At 44.6% G+C, this 19022-nt stretch overlaps 1 long non-coding RNA gene across 1 annotated transcript; it reads left to right on the top strand.

Moving 5' to 3' along the window:
- The first annotated feature begins 17641 nt into the window (after window positions 1-17641).
- LOC142384115 (uncharacterized) lies at window positions 17642-18427 on the top strand. Its single transcript, XR_012770018.1, has 3 exons — window positions 17642-17717; window positions 18010-18086; window positions 18360-18427. It is a non-coding gene; the product is annotated as an uncharacterized LOC142384115 (long non-coding RNA).
- The last annotated feature ends 595 nt before the right edge of the window (window positions 18428-19022 follow it).

The following is a 19022-nucleotide window of genomic DNA, read 5'->3' as shown; positions in this document are numbered from 1 at the left end:
ATCAGGGCTCTCAAGTCTCACGCAATGAGCGTGAGACACACGCATTTCAACAAGTTCACACGCTCACACACCACACATGCCATTTCTCACGCTGAGAAATGATCAACTTCGTCGCACAGAAATTCTAATGGCCGATACTATAAACGAGTCAATGGCAGGTTACTGTGCGCTCTTACAGCTCAGAACTATAGCTCTGGTACAGCTGTCTTGATTTAGCAACCCATCGGCAAATCACAAAATAGAATTTCTCAGCCAATCAGAAAACAGAATTTCTTGTTGCCGGGTGTGAAATAGCTTTCAGCTGCAAGCACGCGTCCCATGAATGCACAGCGGACAGAACCTATTATGCTCTGAATGCGTGCAGAAGTTGTAGACGAGCTGGAGGTGGAAGAGAACCGTCAGGATCATCAGCAGGTCATATCTTCATTTATTTGAATCTTTTATTAGTTACTATAGTTTTCCTACTCCTTGTAAAAGACCAATACCTGCCGATTAAAGTGTTCGTTGGAGTAGTAGACCTAAATATTCAGCACACACCCTTTGACATGAGCAACTTAATGAAAAATGAAAAATATGTAGGAGTGTAATTAGGCTTCCGTGGTTAATTTTTTTTCAAAGGTGACTGGTATGAACAGATTCCCAATAAGGCTATCTACAATTGCCAAACTGGTATTAGTTCTGCCACACTGAAATGCTGATGCAGAGAGGGTTTTTTCCATGGTGGGGCTCAATAAAACCAAGACCAGGAACACTTTGTTTCTGAATGGAACTCTGTCATCCATCATGACTGTGAAAATGGCTGACATTGAGCCACAGTGCTTTAAATGGGAGCCCCCAATATCAGTCATCAAGAATCAAAATCTGCCACAAACACTTACAACACTCATAAACAAACACACACAGAGAGGGACTGCTCAAGGGGCCCATTTGGGGTTATGTTTGTTTTTCTTAATTTAATTTGTCTGTTTTTTTGTTTGTTAAGACTTTGCATACCTAAAACAATTTATTTTAAAATATAGCAGAATTTAGTGTAAAAGTGAAGATTTGTGATTTTGGTATAAATAAAACAATTTCTTTGTTCTTTAAGTAGCTAGTTTATGGCGATGGGATACTGCAAGGGACCCCCCCCCCCAAAAAAACCCGAAAGAAACCCCCCCACGCACATGGCCCGGCCCCTGCCCCGCCCGAATCTCACTCCAAGCAAACTTGAAAACTTGAGAGCCCTGTCTTGGATTGTGATTAAAGACATACCCCGGTAGTTGAGGCTGGTTTTCGATGTCTGCATTGAGCCATGTCTCTGTTAAACAAATACAGTCAGCTTTCATTAAGGTTTTGTGGGATTGCATGTCGGCAAAGTGAGCATTCAAACTCTGTCCATTGTGGAGTGCAATCGTGCAGACCGGATCAGTGTCAGGTGAACCAATACTTTTGAAGTTGAACTTTGGAAAGCTCTTCATGGCTGTGTTTACTTTGTCATCACAAAATATAGCTGTGTCTTTGAAGTCCTTAATAATCAGTCCATCAAGAGTTCTCACACGACTCAATGCAACATATGCTTCAATTCAATTCAAATTCAAAAATACTTTATTTATCCCAGAGGGAAATTAAATGTTGATGTAGCTCAATTAAATCAAGGAGTTATTATAGATGCTGATGGCTGTGGGCAGGAAAGATTTCCTGTAGCGGTCCGTTTTGCATCCAAACTGAAGAAGCCTTTGCTTCAGTTTTGGATGCAAAACCCTTGCCCTGCAGCAAAGATTTTGTTGAGTGATACAACAGCTCTGTCAACAGTAACACCTTGGCGCTTATGCACCGTCATTGCCCAAGCCAGGGTGAGAGGAAATTGCCTTCGTATTCCACCAGCATTTGATACTTGATCCTCTTGTACCTCCACAATTGTAGAGCGTTCAGAGCTTCTTTTGGATTTTGACCTCTGCATCTTTCCAACATTAGGGTTTTCAAACTCAACATGGATAGCAATAGGAATGTCATCCTTATCTTCACCATTAATAATTTCCACAACCGTACCACACACACCATTGACAAGGCCGTCAGACACGTATATATTTTTCTTCAACATTACCTTTGCTCCAATGCCCAAAGCAGGCCCGCCGCTCCGCATACGCAGAGTACGCAGAGTACGCGGAGCGCGTAGGGCCCCAAGTACCTGGCGGGGGCCCCCAAAATTAAGGTTGTTAAAAAAATTTCATGATAGTTATTATATTATTACATTAAAGAAATTATATAAATTAGTCATGAATAGGCCCAGCGTTTTTCTTAATTGTGTGCCCTATTACTCGATTCGGGCCAATTAGATGTGTTTACCTTATCTATACCCCCCCCTTCCTGAAATGGTACAATGGTTCCTGAATGGTACAGTCTTCAAAGTTACCGCATCGGAGGTGGTGGAGCATCCTCCTACCTGACGTTTTCCGAGTTATGCCCGTTAACAGTGAAGAAGATTTAGAATGTCAAGTAAAAGGCCACATGATTCTGGCGCTAACAAAAGAAAGAAAAGAAAACGGAGAGATGACGCTCGTGCATCCCTTGCTGGTAAGTTCGTGTTTTTGGTGTAATTGTTTTGCTAACCTAACGTTCAGTGATATTGCTGCCAGCTAAGGTCAGCAACCTAGGCTTGGTTAGCGATTGGATTTGACGAAAAGTTTGGAGTTATGAACTAAATCTACTAAATGCTGGCGACCGTGTGCAGAGTTTGTGTAAAGTACAGCACTGTCACACGTTGAGTGGCGTAGCAGGCCGCCAACAGGTGTGACGGGAATTATTGACATATACCCATCATTCCCCTAAAAAGCGAGAAAAGTTATAAAGACAAACCCCGTAATGGCATCATAAAGAAGTTATATTAGTGCCGCAGAAAAATGGATGAAGAAAAACGGCCCGAGGACAAAGGTAAGGCATGTGTAGGGTGATGTGGGCTGGATAGCTGGAGGTGGAACGTTTTTTTGTGTTTATTTGTCCTGCTAGCTAGTCTCGGATAAATGTTGTGTAGCTGGCTGGGATTTGTTTGTTATAAACTCGGCTTCAGTGTTTGCCTCATGAAAGTTTGCTTATACAAGATGAGTATGTCCCACGTGAATGAACAGTCAGTCCTGCAACGGGAATGACTGACTGACTCCAGTTTATTCAGATTCTAGCAGGGAGGGAGGCATGTTGTTGTCCTGCTCTGTCATTGCTCAGTGGAAGTTGTCTCTCAGGTATTTGACACGATTTTGGCATTACTTAGGATTCATTTACTAAGTTTGGTGTGTTATTTATAGGCCTCTAATTAGAAGGGTTCTTCCGTTAGTTTTTTAAGTGATATACAAATATTAGGCATCCTGTTGATTATTTTAGAATATTGTGGCACTGGATCATTTTTCTTAGTTTTATTACTTTAACTAGTACAATGTGTAGATAAATGCAGAAACTTCTTAAAAGTGACAACTTCAAAAGCTCTTTTGTTCCTCTGGCCATCAGGATGTACAACAGCTTTAAGTGATGGCGCTTCTGTATTTCACTTTGGTCTTATTTCACTTGTCACTTTAGATTCTTAAACTGTTTTTTAAATAGTTTTTTAAATTCTTAGATTGTTTTTAAAGTGTTTATAATTGTATAAACATTTTTTATTGCTTTATATCTTGCTACTGGATGCTTGAATTTCCTTCAGGATCAATAAAGTAACTATCTACTTTGTAATTGGGTACAATCTTTAAAGGGACGCTGTACATTACAGTTTAATATTTTAAAAAAACTCAAAATATTTTATTTATTGTTTTCTTTGTATTATATATTCTTATTAGTTTAACTTGCCTGAGTGGTTCAACTTAAGATGTTTAATCTAAACTCTAGCCTGTTTTGCTCATAATGTGTAATAGATCTTAGTGTTCCATCTAAATGGTTAGGAATCTCTTCATTGTAGTTTGACAAACTAGGGGCCCCCAAACGGTATCTTGCTTAGGGCCCCCACAAAGCTAGAAACGGCCCTGGCCCAAAGACACACACCTTGGCAAGCACGAGTTGAAAACATTTGTATGGAAGCCTAATTTTGGTTCCATTCTTCCAGTTTTGGGATTCCGTGTAAAATCTTGGGCATCTAGCTGATTGCATCTGGGTAATGCTTTTGCAGTCTAGTGATATTGTATTTATCAACCTCTGCATTTGTAGCATATATGTAAATGTCTGTAGAGTCTTCACCAGTTTCACGTTGCTTTAATGCAAAGACATCATGCCCACTGAGATGTTCATTCTTTTTATGAACTCTGAGACGATTCAGCATTTCCGCAAACTCTGCATTTTCTTGCCTTAAAACTTTGGTAAGCTCAGCAACTTCAAAGTTGTTGTCCCACATGTTGACTTCTGTGTTGTCAGAAAAAAAGAGAAATGCCTTTGACAGGTCTCAACTGAAAGAAGTCACCAACGCAGATCAGGGAAACATTTGCAAACAAAGAATAATCACCAGTCTGTTTGATTTGACGTAGTCTGCCATGAACGTAGGACAAAAGACGGTGGTCAACCATGGACACTTCATCAATGATCAAAATCTGCAAGTTTCGCATTTTCATCCTTAAAGTATTAACCTTCTCATCACCAAGAGGTTGATAAGGCAGTTTAACATTTGCACCAATGGAGAATGTACTGTGAATAGTTGCAGCACCAATGTTATATGCAGCCACACCAGTGGGCGCTGTAAGGAGCACAGTCAGATCATCTGGATTGTCAGCAATCTGTGACAGCAGTCGTGTAGATTCGTACTGGATGGCTTTGATCAAATGGGATTTGCCCGTTCCTGCTCCACCAGTAACAAACAATCGCAACGGTTCAGGATTCTGTCCAAAGAGTATCTGCAGACACCACTGATGTACAGCATAAAATATTGCCGCCTGCTCTTCATTCAATGTTCGCAATAAACGTAGTACAGCATCTCGGGGTATTGTCATGTGATTAGTTTCCAGAGTGCACGTTGTCTGTGGAATTGCTGTCAGGTCAGGAATAAGATCACCAACATCATCACTGCCTTCATCATCTACAGCTTTGTGTTTCATATCCAAACAACTGAGACGTTCGCTTTCTGTTTCCGGACATATCTGAGCCCAAGCATCTTCTAAATCAATGTCGTTATCCAGCAACTGTTTGGCTTTGTCAATCTCATCGCTTTCTTTTTCAAATAAAGCTTTGTTGGAGTCCGCAATTGACTGCACTTTTGGATGTCAGAGCCACATTTCACCGCCACTTGTGTAGAACTGTTCGTATGTTTCAAACTGAGGCGGTCTGAGGTGGAAGTCCTCATAATAAGGCAAAAACAGCTGCAGCAATGAATGGAAGTACATTTCTGGATTTTTTGTGTGTGAAAACCTGGGATACCTCACAACAGCAGGCTGTGTTCTGCTCCTTTTTCTGATAAAGCCACAGTTGTTGTTGAGTTGTATTATGTCCAGTGATTCTCTTTGTGGTGAAACCTCAGACTTTGAAAGAACTCTGTACTGAGAGCAAAAGCTGGCAAGGCATAACTCCTCCATTTCTGCTGATCTTGGTCTACTTTTGTATCTTTCCACCACATTAGTCATCCAAATGCTACTCTCATCAGACTGTTGGAGCTGAGCTCTAGCTTGGAGCACATGCAAAGGCAAACTCATTCTAACAGGATTTTCGCCGACAGGAATAAACTGTACACCACGAGAACATTCCTTCAAGTGCATACGTGTCAAACGATACACTGCCTCTTGAGCTGAAACTTCTGTTGTGCAGGTAGACGCTGCCGAGCTGTTTGAACGCAGCTTTAGCATCAAGATTGCCATTCATCGCCTCCTTCTGTGCACGCTGTAACAGCAAACCCATTTCTTGCTCTGCCTTTGTGATGTATGACAGTATGTAGACCACAACAGAAAAGGCGTCGGTGATATACTGAATGTCCATGTTTCCTTGCCAAGCACGCAGTAAGTCTTTATTGTACTGGTTCACCCAAATATCAGACGGATTCCGTTTATGGACAGTAATTTTCTTTTTGGAACATATGGTGTATGCTCTCTCAAACAGGCCTTGATGTATCCCAAGAGACTAAAAAAAAAAGCATCAGCTGTATCAAAACTCAGGTCAGGATTGGCCAGCGCTGTTTTCACTTTCTTTATGATTGCATTGGCATTTTCATCTTTTCCATTCAGGTCCTCTGAGTTCCCAGCGCTTGTAATGAAAGTACGGCTTGATGGAGGTAGTGGAAAATTGAATCGGCACACTGTATTTTTCTTACGGCATGTTTTTGAGTGTTTTGTGCTATGTTTTTGTACGCTGCTCACAACCTCATGAAGCTCTGCATCATACTCTGGTGGAATATCACAGGAAATGTATCTGTCTATGAAACTTACCACATCAGCATCACTGTCTTTATCAATCTCTCCAACGTGTCCTGGGTCTTCCCCGGGGCCTCCTCCCAGTGGGACGGGCCCGGAACACCTCACCGGGGAGGCGTCCAGGAGGCATTCTCACTAGATGCCCGAGCCACCTCATCTGACTCCTCTCGATGCGGAGGAGCAGCGGTTCTACTCCGAGCCCCTCCCGGATGACCGAGCTTCTCACCCTATCTCTAAGGGAGAGCCCAGACACCCTGCGGAGGAAACTCATTTCGGGCGCTTGTATTCGCAATCTCGTTCTTTCGGTCACTACCCACAGCTCGTGACCATAGATGAGGATAGGAACATAGATTGACCGGTAAATCGAGAGCTTCGCCTTCTGGCTCAGCTCCTTCTTCACCACGACGGGCCGGTGCAGAGCCCGCATCACTGCAGACGCCGCACCGATCCGTCTGTCGATCTCCTGCTCCATTCGTCCCTCACTCGTGAACAAGACCCCGAGATACTTGAACTCCTCCACTTGGGGAAGGATCTCATTCCCGACCCGGAGAGGGCATTCCACCCTTTTCCGGCCGAGGACCATGGTCTCGGATTTGGAGGTGCTGATTCTCATCCCAGCCGCTTCACACTCGGCTGCGAACCGCTCCAGTGAGAGCTGAAGGTCACGGCCTGACGACGCCAACAGAACCAATTCGTCCGCAAAAAGCAGAGACCCGATTCTGAGGTCGCCAAACCGGACCCCCTCAACGCCCTGGCTGCGCCTAGAAATTCTGCCCATAAAAATTATGAACAGAATCGGTGACAAAGGGCAGCCCTGACGGAGTCCAACCCTCACAGGAAACATGTCCGACTTACTGCCGGCAATGCGGACCAAACTCTGACACCGGTCATACAGGGACCGAACAGCCTGTATCAAGGAGTCCGGCACTCCATACTCCCGGAGCACCCCCCACAAGAGTCCCCGAGGGACACGGTCGAACGCCTTCTCCAAGTCCACAAAACACATGTAGACCGGTTGGGCGAACTCCCATGCACCCTCCAGGATCCTGCGGAGGGTATAGAGCTGGTCCACTGTTCCACGGCCAGGACGAAAACCACACTGCACCTCCTGAATCCGAGATTCGACTATCCGTCGGATCCTCCTCTCCAGTACCCCCGAATAGACCTTACCAGGGAGGCTGAGGAGTGTGATCCCCCTATAGTTGGAACACACCCTCCGGTCCCCCTTTTTTAAAGAGGGGGACCACCACCCCAATCTGCCAGTCCAGAGGCACTGCCCCCGATGTCCACGCGATGCTGCAGAGGCGTGTCAACCAAGACAGCCCCACAACATCCAGAGCCTTGAGGAACTCAGGACGGACCTCATCCACCCCCGGGGCCCTGCCACCGAGGAGTTTTTTGACCACCTCGGCGACCTCAGCCCCAGAGATGGGAGGTCCCACGTCCGAGCTCCTCAACTCTGCTTCCTCATCGGAAGGCGTGTCGGTAGGATTGAGGAGGCCCTCGAAGTATTCCCCCCACCGACTCACGACGTCCCTAGTGGAAGTCAGCAGAGCCCCGCCCTCACCATACACGGTGTTGACGGTGCACCGCTTCCCCCCCCTGAGCCGCCGGATGGCGGACCAGAATCTCCTCGAGGCCGTCCGGAAGTCGTTCTCCATGGCCTCCCCGAACTCCTCCCAAGCCCGAGTTTTTGCCTCAGCAACCGCCGAGGCTGCGTTCCGCTTGGCCTGTCGGTACCCATCAGCTGCTTCCAGAGTCCCACTGGCCAAAAAGGCCCGATAGGACTCCTTCTTCAGCTTGACGGCTTCCCCTCACCACTGGTGTCCACCAGCGGGTTCGGGGATTGCCGCCACGACAGGCACCGACCACCTTACGGCCACAGCTCCGGTCGGCCGCCTCAACAATGGAGGCACGGAACACGGCCCATTCGGGCTCAATGTCCCCCACCTCCCTCGGGACATGGTTGAAGCTCTGCCGGAGGTGGGAGTTGAAACTTCTCCTTACAGGGGATTCCGCCAGCCGTTCCCAACAGACCCTCACAATACGTTTGGGCCTGCCAGGTCTGACCGGCTTCCTCCCCCACCAGCGGAGCCAACTCACCACCAGGTGGTGATCAGTTGACAGCTCCGCCCCTCTCTTCACCCGAGTGTCCAGGACATACGGCCGCAAGTCCGACGATACAACCACAAAGTCGATCATCGAGCTGCGGCCTAGGGTGTCCTGGTGCCAAGTGCACATATGGACACCCTTATGCCTGAACATGGTGTTCGTTATGGACAGTCCGTGACGAGCACAGAAGTCCAACAACAAAACACCACTCTGATTCAGATCGGGGGGGCCGTTCCTCCCAATCACGCCCCTCCAGGTCTCACTGTCATTGCCCACGTGAGCATTGAAGTCTCCCAGCAGGACGAGGGAGTCTCCCGGAGGAGCACTCTCCAGTGCCTCCTCCAGGGACTCCAAAAAGGGTGGGTACTCTGAACTGCCGTTCGGTGCATAAGCACAAACAACAGTCAGGACCCGTCCCCCCACCCTAAGGCGGAGGGAGGCTACCCTCTCGTCTACCGGGGTGAACCCCAATGTACAGGCGCACAGCCGGGGGGCAATAAGTATGCCCACACCTGCTCTACGCCTCTCACCGCGGGCAACTCCAGAGTGGAAGAGAGTCCAACCCCTCTCGAGGAGGCTGGTTCCGGAGCCCAAGCCATGTGTCGAGGTGAGTCCGACTATATCTAGCCGGAACCGCTCAGCCTCGCGCACCAGCTCAGGCTCCTTCCCCAGCAGAGAGGTGACGTTCCACGTCCCAAGAGCCAGCTTCAGTAGCCGAGGATCAGACCGCCAAGGTCCCCGGCTTCAGCTGCCGCCCAGCTCACACTGCACCCGACCCCCATGGCCCCTCCCACGGGTGGTGAGCCCGTAGGAAGGGGGACCCGTGCCGTTTCTTCGGGCTGTGCCCGACCGAGCCCCACAGGCACAGACCCGGCCACCAGGCGCTCGCCGACGGGCCCCACCCCTGGGCCTGGCTCCAGGGGGGGGCCCCGGTGACCCGCGTCCGGGCAAGGGAACACGGTATCCAAAAATATTACTCATCATAGGGGTTTTGTGAGCTGTTCTTTGTCTGGTCCTTCATCTAGGATCTGTTTGCCATGGGTGACCCTACCAGGGGCTTAAAGCCCCAGACAACATAGCTCCCAGACTCATTGGGGCACGCAAACCCCCCCACCACGGTAAGGTGACAGCTCACGGGGAGGCACAAGAACTTGTACCCTTCATCATTTCGGAATATTTTACTTAGTGAATCCGAGTTCAACAACATGTCTGATGCTTCTTTCAGAGATGATTTGCAACCACCTTTGCGCATTGCCACCGATACACCAGATATGACTTGATGCACTTCTGATATGTAATGTGCATAAAATATGTAGTCTGTGTTGCGACCAAAACGTCCATCAGCGTTGAGAATGCAACAGTTCAGGTAACGTGACAGAGTTATTTTTTATTCCCTTTCATCGTGGAATGTAGGTCCACCCAATGGAAACAGAGCAGGAAAGCATTTGGCCTCGTTGGTTTTATCAGATAGTAACCGAACTGGACTGCTGCCTTCAGCTGGTGCCACGCTCAGTACATCTTGGAAATTCTGATCAATGATCTCTGAACCCAGATTGACAGGCTGTAATGATGTGTCTGACAAGAGGCCACTCTGGTCTTTGATGTAGGTCAGTTCCTCCTCTGCTTGCTCTGGCTCATGTTTACTTTCGTCATCACTGTTATTTTCATCAATGTTAGCTGGCAGCTGTTGGTTGTCCTCATTTGCCTCACATTGATCACTTCCATTCAGAGTGTTTACCCATTCATCATTAAAAATTACATCATCATACCACTTATTGTTTGCGATCAAATACCTCAGTGAATTCCTTACACGATCAGTGTGGACATACATGTACTCATAATGACCTTTGTATGTCAACTTGCGTTTGAGTTTGACTCTTATCATTTTGTCATCACACTCATTCCTTGGAAGAATGTTTGTCACGCTACTGTGATCAACCGGTACAGACACATGGACCAAGGCAAGCTCTTTGGCGGCCTCGTGGCAAACACAGCAGCTTCATGAAGGGAATGTGACGAGCAATGAGATGTTGCTCCAAAGAATTCAGACATTTCAGCTCAGGTGGAATTTCATCCAAATGCATGTTGTTGGTCCCAACTCTCCTGGTAGTTTTCCTCCAAGCATTTTCCGATGACAGGAATGGCAAACCCATAATTTACTACAAGGGCTATCAGCCAAATGACATTCTTGCCCACATTCAGTATCACAAACATGTAAATATTGCAATGTTATACACCTCTTAGCCAGCGCAGCAACCTCTGGTCTTCTGCTTTCATAATGAGATCTTTTACACTCAATCACTTGTTTCCTGAAAAGTAAGCGATGACAAACAGAGCATACGTATTAAGGACCACGGCTTACGTCTTTACGAAACTGACTGATGACAAAGTCAATGTTTTGTTGCTTCTTTTTCATATTTGCATAAGTGTCCCTGCTACTCTTCAGTTTATTTTCAAGAATTTCATCACATTCATGATATTTCTTCTTGCTATTCTCGTTGACTTTATTTTGAAACACGATGTTGCTCTTATAAGGGTTTTTTGAAGATTCACACTTTGATTTTTTTATAATTTGGATCAGAATCATATTTATTTTTACGCTGTGCAAGTTTACGTGCCTTGAACTGCACATCGGTTCCATAGTTTGTGTTGAAAGAATCACATTTCTTTTTCCAAAACTCAAAATTTTTGCTGTTCTTATGAAAATGTTTAAGAGAAGTCTCACGTTTGGCACTCCTAATGCACTCATATTCGTTATACTGCTTCTTTTCATTCTCAGTTTTTCACTTCTTCACATTGATGTCATCGTAGACGTTCTTTTTCTGCTTTCGTTTCTGACTCAGTGAACTTTCTTTTCCGCTGGGGTCTTAACGTTCCCTCACCAATAGACTGGCATGTTCCGGCACAAGGACTCTGCGCATTTCGATTTTTGACACGTTACAACCTCATAACGATTGGCGGTGTGATTTAAATATATACAGTTCTGAATACATGGACGTACAGTAGGTCTGTGCATGTTCCATCTCCCATCATTTAAGGTGAAGATAGTAGTTTGGAATAAATCGGCAGCAACAAATATGTCGATCTCTTTTGCCCAGGTCCCACTGTAGTATATCCTTGATTTTGTTACATAGTCCTGTACAGATGTATGTTCATCTCTCAAATAAGTCTCAAACTTATTGCTGTATTTCTGGAGGTGTTTAGTTATAGCCCGTCTAATTTGCAAGACTACGGTAAAAGCAATTCCCATCTGGCTTAATGGCTTGTATCTTACAAGGACAGCCCATATCATCAACACTGGTTGCTGCTTTTAACTCAACATTTTCATTAGAAAGTCCAACAGTTTTGCAAAGTGTATCCTGATCACTGCGAGTTAAAGGTTTAAATGCCTGCTTCGGGACATGTGCGTCAGAGATAATTACGTCATCGCTGTGTATTTTACAAGTCGTCTCGTGCAGTTCAAAATCGCCTTTTGTCTGAGCACGTTTAGTGTTTTTTGCAGAAGTGTCTTTTCGATTTACCTTGTTTTGTCCAGTACCATTACATGCAGCCTCTGATCGATCGATTGTAGCCATCAGCTTGGTGTCATCTTTACCCAACAGAGTTTCAGGAACACCTTCAGGCTTTGCAGGCTTCTGTGAAACATTACTTACAACACGCCTCAAAACATTGCTGTACAAAGGTCTGGTATTCGGGTTCGATTCACTCTTTGTGGGTGCAGTTTGGTTGTTTACATTACCCGGAACAGTAGTTGACGTTACTGAGCAACTTGTAGCCGTCTGATGTTTGTGCAAACCTTTCGGTCCTGTTACTGCATCGCTGTACAGCTGACGTACCTTCGCATGTTTCAACGTAGTCGTGCTACTACGGGATGTGTCGTTCTGTGATCGCTGTTCATTGCCAGTTGTGGTTACCACAGCACTCCTGTTACCTCAAACCGTGGGTTGCTTACTCCAAACGATTGTGCATAATCATACACAAAGCTGACCAGTGACTGTGCAGAGCTAAAGTATGTAACGCAACTTACCCTCTGACCTTTGTGATTAACCCAGGTGTTTGCATGTGAATTAACAAAGGCAAATCTGGTCTCTCCATTCACGATGGCCCAAGTATTTCCACAAATGGTCAACAAGCAAGCATCATGAGTGAACAGTGCGCGCTGCAGTGCTTCATCAAAAGGCAAAGCCACATCACATAAAGCAGGATCGTAATTGTCAACACAAACAAACCCAGTGTAAGAATCCCCAAAGCTTAATGTAAAATTGCAATTCCACACACTGTGTTGCCTAGGCAATTCTGACACAGCAATGTAACCTCTTCCTTCAACATGGTCTCTGATTTGATCAAGTGCACTCATGGACTTATACAACAGAGTTCCCTTTATCTGAACATCATCCAGATCTCCAGTTTTCCAGGTCCAAACGTTCTTTATCTTGGATTTCAGAACAGCTGTCAGACTGATGGCACCGCACTGCTTGTTGCCCACGTTACCAAATCGCACATCACCTTGATGAAAGGAGCCCGTCAGGAAAGACCTCTCTGGAAAATCATCAGGCTGAGTCAAAGTAACACATTCATTAGTAACATTGGGTTCATTCATGCAAGAAACATTATTTGAGGATAGCTTGATAGCACAGTCAAGAGAGAGAGCTTGGAGATTCAGTTTGGAAAGAAGTTTGAGAGTTGGTAGAGAAATTTTCATCATTTGTTTGAGAGTTGGTAGAGAAATTGTCTTCATTTGTTTGAGAGTTTGTAGAGATATTTTTGCCAAGAGATTTCAAGCAACACATTTCAGCCAAGTTTGTTTGGTCAAGAGATGTCAAGCAAGGTATTTCAGCAAGGTTAGTATGCACCTTTGCAGGCACGTTTTCTACCCAAAGGGCGTCAGCCAAGTTTGTTTCGTCAAGAGATGTCAAGCAAGGTATTTCAGCAAGGTTAGTATGCGCCTTTGCAGGCAAGTTTTCTACCCAAAGGGCGTCAGCCAAGTTTGTTTGGTCAAGAGATGTCAAGCAAGGTATTTCAGCAAGGTTAGTATGCGCCTTTGCAGGCAAGTTTTCTACCCAAAGGGCGTCAGCCAAATTTGTTTCGTCAATAGATGTCAAGCAAGGTATTTCAGCAAGGTTAGTATGCGCCTTTGCAGGCAAGTTTTCTACCCAAAGGGCGTCAGCCAAGTTTGTTTCCTCAAGAGATGTCAAGCAAGGTATTTCAGCAAGGTTAGTATGCGCCTTTGCAGGCAAGTTTTCTACCCAAAGGGCGTCAGCCAAGTTTGTTTCATCAATAGATGTCAAGCAAGGTATTTCAGCAAGGTTAGTATGCGCATTTGCAGGCAAGTTTTCTACCCAAAGGCCGTCAGCCAAGTTTGTTTCGTCAATAGATGTCAAGCAAGGTATTTCAGCAAGTTTTCTACCCAAAGGGCGTCAAACGAGTCTTGCGCCTTTGCAGCCATTGTCAATGTTTGGGCTTTACAGGTGCAAGGACGCCCAACCTTGCTTCCAGGAGACCCTAAGTCACCCTGGGTACCTGTCGCTGCTCTTTTGGTGGAACACACCTGCAACACACAAATTCAATGGTGTCATTTACACCTAACACACCTCATTCTTGCTGTTTTTTAAGCACATAATACATCACGTCCTCCGACATCTCATTCGCGTTTTCCTACAATCAACACACAACCTGACTTACTGTTTTTACACTGCGCTACATGTGCTGCTTTTTATAGGAAAAAAAAAGTAAAGGATTGCATAGCACTGAGATTGGAATTCTTAGCGAATAATGCAATGTCACTTGTAAATTATTTTGCATATTTGCCTGTTTTCCTTAAGTTAGTGCTGTTAACACAGCTATTCTCTGCACCAGACCCTGTCAATCAGTGATATATTTTAGACATGTGAAAAACCACCTCTGAGAGCCCGCGATCAGCCAGTCTCTTTTTTGCAGCTGCAGATTTCTTGGAACGTCCCATCTGCAGGTAGCCTAGCAAGCCAGACCCGTACAGCAAATAGCTGTACAGGGGTCTAGTAACGCTGGATAGCAGTGTGGGCGGGATATACGGCTGTCTGTCAAGTTTAACGCCACGCAATAGGATGGCGCAACAACCAATAAGAGCGATGAAGAAGTGTTACGTAGTCAACGCGACGGAATATACATCGTGGTTTGTAGTCTTATTAGTCTAGCAAGCTAGCCTAGCAAGCCAGACCCGTACAGCAAAAATGGAACTAAACGATAGTTGCCGTTTTTGTCAAAAGAATATGAAGATTTCTGGCGTCTTTGTAAATTCAGCTAATATTTTCGAAAAACAGAAGGTACAACAAACAATTGCCGAGAGATTAACGCAGTTTGGAGTGCCGGTATTGAAAACACAGCCAAAGTCAAATAGAATTTGTAAAGTTTGTCTAAGATGTTTTAGTAGACTAGAACATGACCTGCCGGTGCTCCGGAGATGGGTGCAGGATGAAAACGAGGAAGCCTCCACTTCAAATAGCGGGCAGAAACATCACCGTGAGCCTACTCCATCCAAAACACCAAGGGTCTTGAAAAAGTTTTGCAATAACCCTGCAAGTCCGGGAAGAAGGGCTGCCGTACCACGTCTCAACATCACCCAGGTAAGTTTGCATTGTGACAAGCTCTTACCAACTTGGATGTAGCCAAAATATTTATGCATAGTCTCATCTTTTCACACATTTAATATTGCATCACCTGTTGGGGGCAGGCCAATGAATACGTTGGATGGTTTTCAAAATATGGTTATTTATGATCTTCCACAAACTTTTTACGATTGAAAACCTGAGAAAATCGCGTTTAAAGTTTTTCGCCCGTTATTCGCCCGTTATTCGCCCGTTTTTTGCCCGTTTTTTGCCGTTTGCCTGTAAAAATCAGTAACTACCGCTAGCAAGTTTTGCTGTTTTTAGCGAATGACATTTTAAAACAAAAACACGGATCAACACACTACACTATACTACAGTACTACACGATACTAATATTGTAATAAGACGATGACTTTTTTGACAATGACGAATATTGAGAGACTTTCTACGATTAGTTTAGGCTACACCAACACATAGCTAGTTTGACAGGAGTGATGGCTGGACCAATCGCGTGCACCAGTCACTCGAAACGTCACTTCCCGCCTATTGTGGGCCTTTGTGTCACTGTTTGTGTACATTTTTAAGCATTTTGATTGGTTTTATGAAGCTAGCAGAGATAGAGACGTTTCAGAGGTAAAGGCAAATCCTCAGAGGTAATAGGAACGGTAGACGTTAACGCAAGAGGAGTCGATGAATTTGTTCAACCTGTTAAATTTTAACGCATTTAATACAACTTGCAAGTCAACTTGAATTGTAAAAGTATTAAGTAATGATATAATATGCTGCAAAGCTACTCCACACTCCATAAACAAAAACTTGGCAGGCCAGTTGTCAATGTTGTCGTCCTACATTGTAGACTATTATCATATTGATATTTCTGACTTCTTCTTTGTTTAACTTCTTTCAGGTGATTTCTGATCAAGAAGTGCACAAGGCTGAGGATGCTTTGTTAGTGAAACACATAATGAACAAAAAATGGAAAGCAGCGGCCAAATTAATCATGAAGCATGAGGAGCTTTCACAGGAAGTGAAGGTCAGCATCCTTACAGTCATTGAAAGTGAATCCAGAACACTCTGCGACCCCAACAAGAAATGCATGTTGTGGAGGTCTTCACCAGAAGATTTGAGCTCTTTCTCATTAAGCAGCCTTGAGTCAGACCTGCAGCGCCTCTCACCACTCCTCTTGTCCTTCTTTACAACCATCACAAAAAACTCACGCTTTGTCACCTGTGCTGCTGCTGCAATTGCATTAAGAGGTAGAGAAGATCGCCTGTCAGGTTTCGCTTACTACATAAACTGCATTCTCCAATATGGGGGTACAAAGAAAGCCGTGTTTGAAAGGCTCAGCAAATTTGCCATTTCAACGACGTACAATCATGCTATTGGAAAGCAAAAGGAATTGGCGAACAAGTTTGGATCTGGTCTTTGGTCATTGAAGAGGCAAAATGAAGAATTCCTGGCAATGGAAGCTGGGTGTCAGTCTGTTAGTCAAGAGCAAGACGAAACCTCCATAGACACCAGAAGGAAGTCTGAGATGTTACTCAGTGGTGTGTTACGAAACATGGAAGACCTTCAATTATCAGGTGAGAAGTAACACACAGACACACAAATAATGTCATGTACATGACATGTATTGGGTTATGTTGTCTTATGTGTACTTGTCTTTAATGTTTGACAATATCAGAGTTGGCTGAAAGCTGTGCCACAGACCAGGCTACACCAGAGGAAGAGGTTACGACCACATCAGAAGTGGCTGAAATGGAACAGGCAACATCAGATGAAGACGTGAGGACCACATCAGAGATGGTTGGAGTAAGTGCCGTGGACCAGGGTTCTGGACATGAGGATGTAAGGATCATATCCCAGTCGCTAGCGGAGAGATGCTCGACTCCACCACATACATATTCCATCATCTTCGATAATTTAGATTTTTTCATGCGCACACACTACCAATCCACCATGCACAGCAACAAGTCAATTCATTGGATACACCACATTGCTGTCCAGGACCGTATCCCCACTTATCACCTGGCTAATGACAAACCAATAGGAAATCTTCTGGACTATGACCTGAATTTGTCACTCCCTGGACCGAATGAACAAATGCAGATGCGAAGAGAGTACATTGTTTTTACCAGCCGAATCCTGTCAAGTTATCTGTCTGTATTCAAGCCATTCTCCAACGTGGTTTTAAGCCACATACCACATCAGTATTCAGCAGAAATGGCACAGCATTCCAATGATGTAAGAACTTATAATAATATTACATTAATTCACTACACAAAACAATGTCAGTGTAGTGAAATTAATTGTGACTCCGTTTACATTTACAGTACCCATTAGGACTGCTTTTCAAAAATGAAAACAAATCAGCTGACTTGGCAGAAGTACTTCCTCACTTTCAGAATACGTAAGCATGAAGGAGGGTCACACACTTCTTTCTATTCTAATAACTGTGAGCAGTGGATATAAAAACAAGTTCTTCTGTCTTAATTGTAGGTATGTACCAAAACGGCCTGATGGAATTTCAACTATTTTGGTCGGAGGCGACAGGCTCTCTGAAGCGAATAGCAGAAACCTACAGTGGGCCTATGCTAATGGTCTGTACATGGAGGAGAGATTTGATGGCATGGAGTTCATGTTTGAGGACTGGCATGCCATTAGGATGCTATTTCAAGTGAGTAATGTATTGCAATGTGACATGAAATGTGTTTGCTGCAACTGTTATATTCAGTTCATTCATTATTTCATTTAAGACAGTAGGTCATAGTTGAAGAGTGTTTGTACTGAAAAAAAACCCCACAGTATTCACATAAAGGTGTAATAAAGTTACAAAGTTTTTGCCTAGGAATCTGGACGCCCATAGTGGAAGCAAATTTAATTTGCCAACCTTTACCTGGGATTGTTCCTTAATGGTCCCTGGTTTTACTATTGTCTTTTTTCTCTTTCTTTTTCTTTTGTTAACTTAGATCCACTATAAAGTGTTCTTCAGCGAAAAATCTGCAAAGGACCATGGGACACTGTGCGCTAACATGACAAAGTTGAGGTAAAGCTGCAGTAAGTCGCTTTGGTTAAAAAGCGTCAGCCAAATGTAATGTAAATGTAATGTAATGTAGTGACACTTTGAATGAATTTATGACACTACATGAATTTAGGTTTTTTTTCTTTTGGTTGTGAAATAAATTTGAAATCAACAGGAATTAATTTGATTTTGCTGGCTAATGTTAATTAATAAGTTAATAAGTTCAAAAGGAGAGTGATAGTGCTACATAGAAAGAATAGTGTACAAACTATCAACTAACATTTCTTTGTATCACAGGTGCAGCAATGCGAAACAGGGGCCCACGGGTGCCTACAGCGCATACAAACATTTCGTTATCACAGACACTAATACACTGCTTCTGACGGCTGCCATGGAGCACTTTGGATATAGAAGGTAAATAGGGTGTAATGAAATGGGACATCAATGCTTTAAAAATTAACTGTTTGGGAAGAGGGAAGATTGTAAACCTTTGCTTTTGTTTGTGTTTTCTTCCATGTGACTTAGAAACCCCAGAATCGTTTGTTCCGGAGGAAATTGCATCAGGATCAACAGACATGAGGCGAACATGGTTGCATGCCAAATCTGCCGAGGTGGTCGATAAGTACATCCTGCTTGGGAATGTGGTAGAGGCGAAGCATCTGTGACATTGACTCGGGCAAAGCAGTACCCTTGTCGAGTGCCAGGGTGTCAGCAGGTATACACCTATGTCAAAGCCAGAGACAACCACGAGCTTAACAAGCACAACTTACATGTGTCTTCCGAAACATTGCCTAGTACTACAACACTCAGCAGAGACCACAAACAGGAACATACCGTGGCACGTCTCAGCTTCAGCTTTTTCATTTTGGACATGCTGGATGCTGTTAAAGAGGGTGATGGAGAACGACTGATGAGGCTGTACAAAGTTGCCCTGCTCTTCTACAAAGCCTATGCGCACAG

Source organism: Odontesthes bonariensis, chromosome 1 (genome assembly GCF_027942865.1).
Source record: "Odontesthes bonariensis isolate fOdoBon6 chromosome 1, fOdoBon6.hap1, whole genome shotgun sequence".
Lineage (NCBI taxonomy): Eukaryota > Metazoa > Chordata > Actinopteri > Atheriniformes > Atherinopsidae > Odontesthes > Odontesthes bonariensis.
The sequence above is the reverse complement of the archived record's forward strand: the minus strand, read 5'-3'. Positions and strand labels throughout refer to the sequence as shown.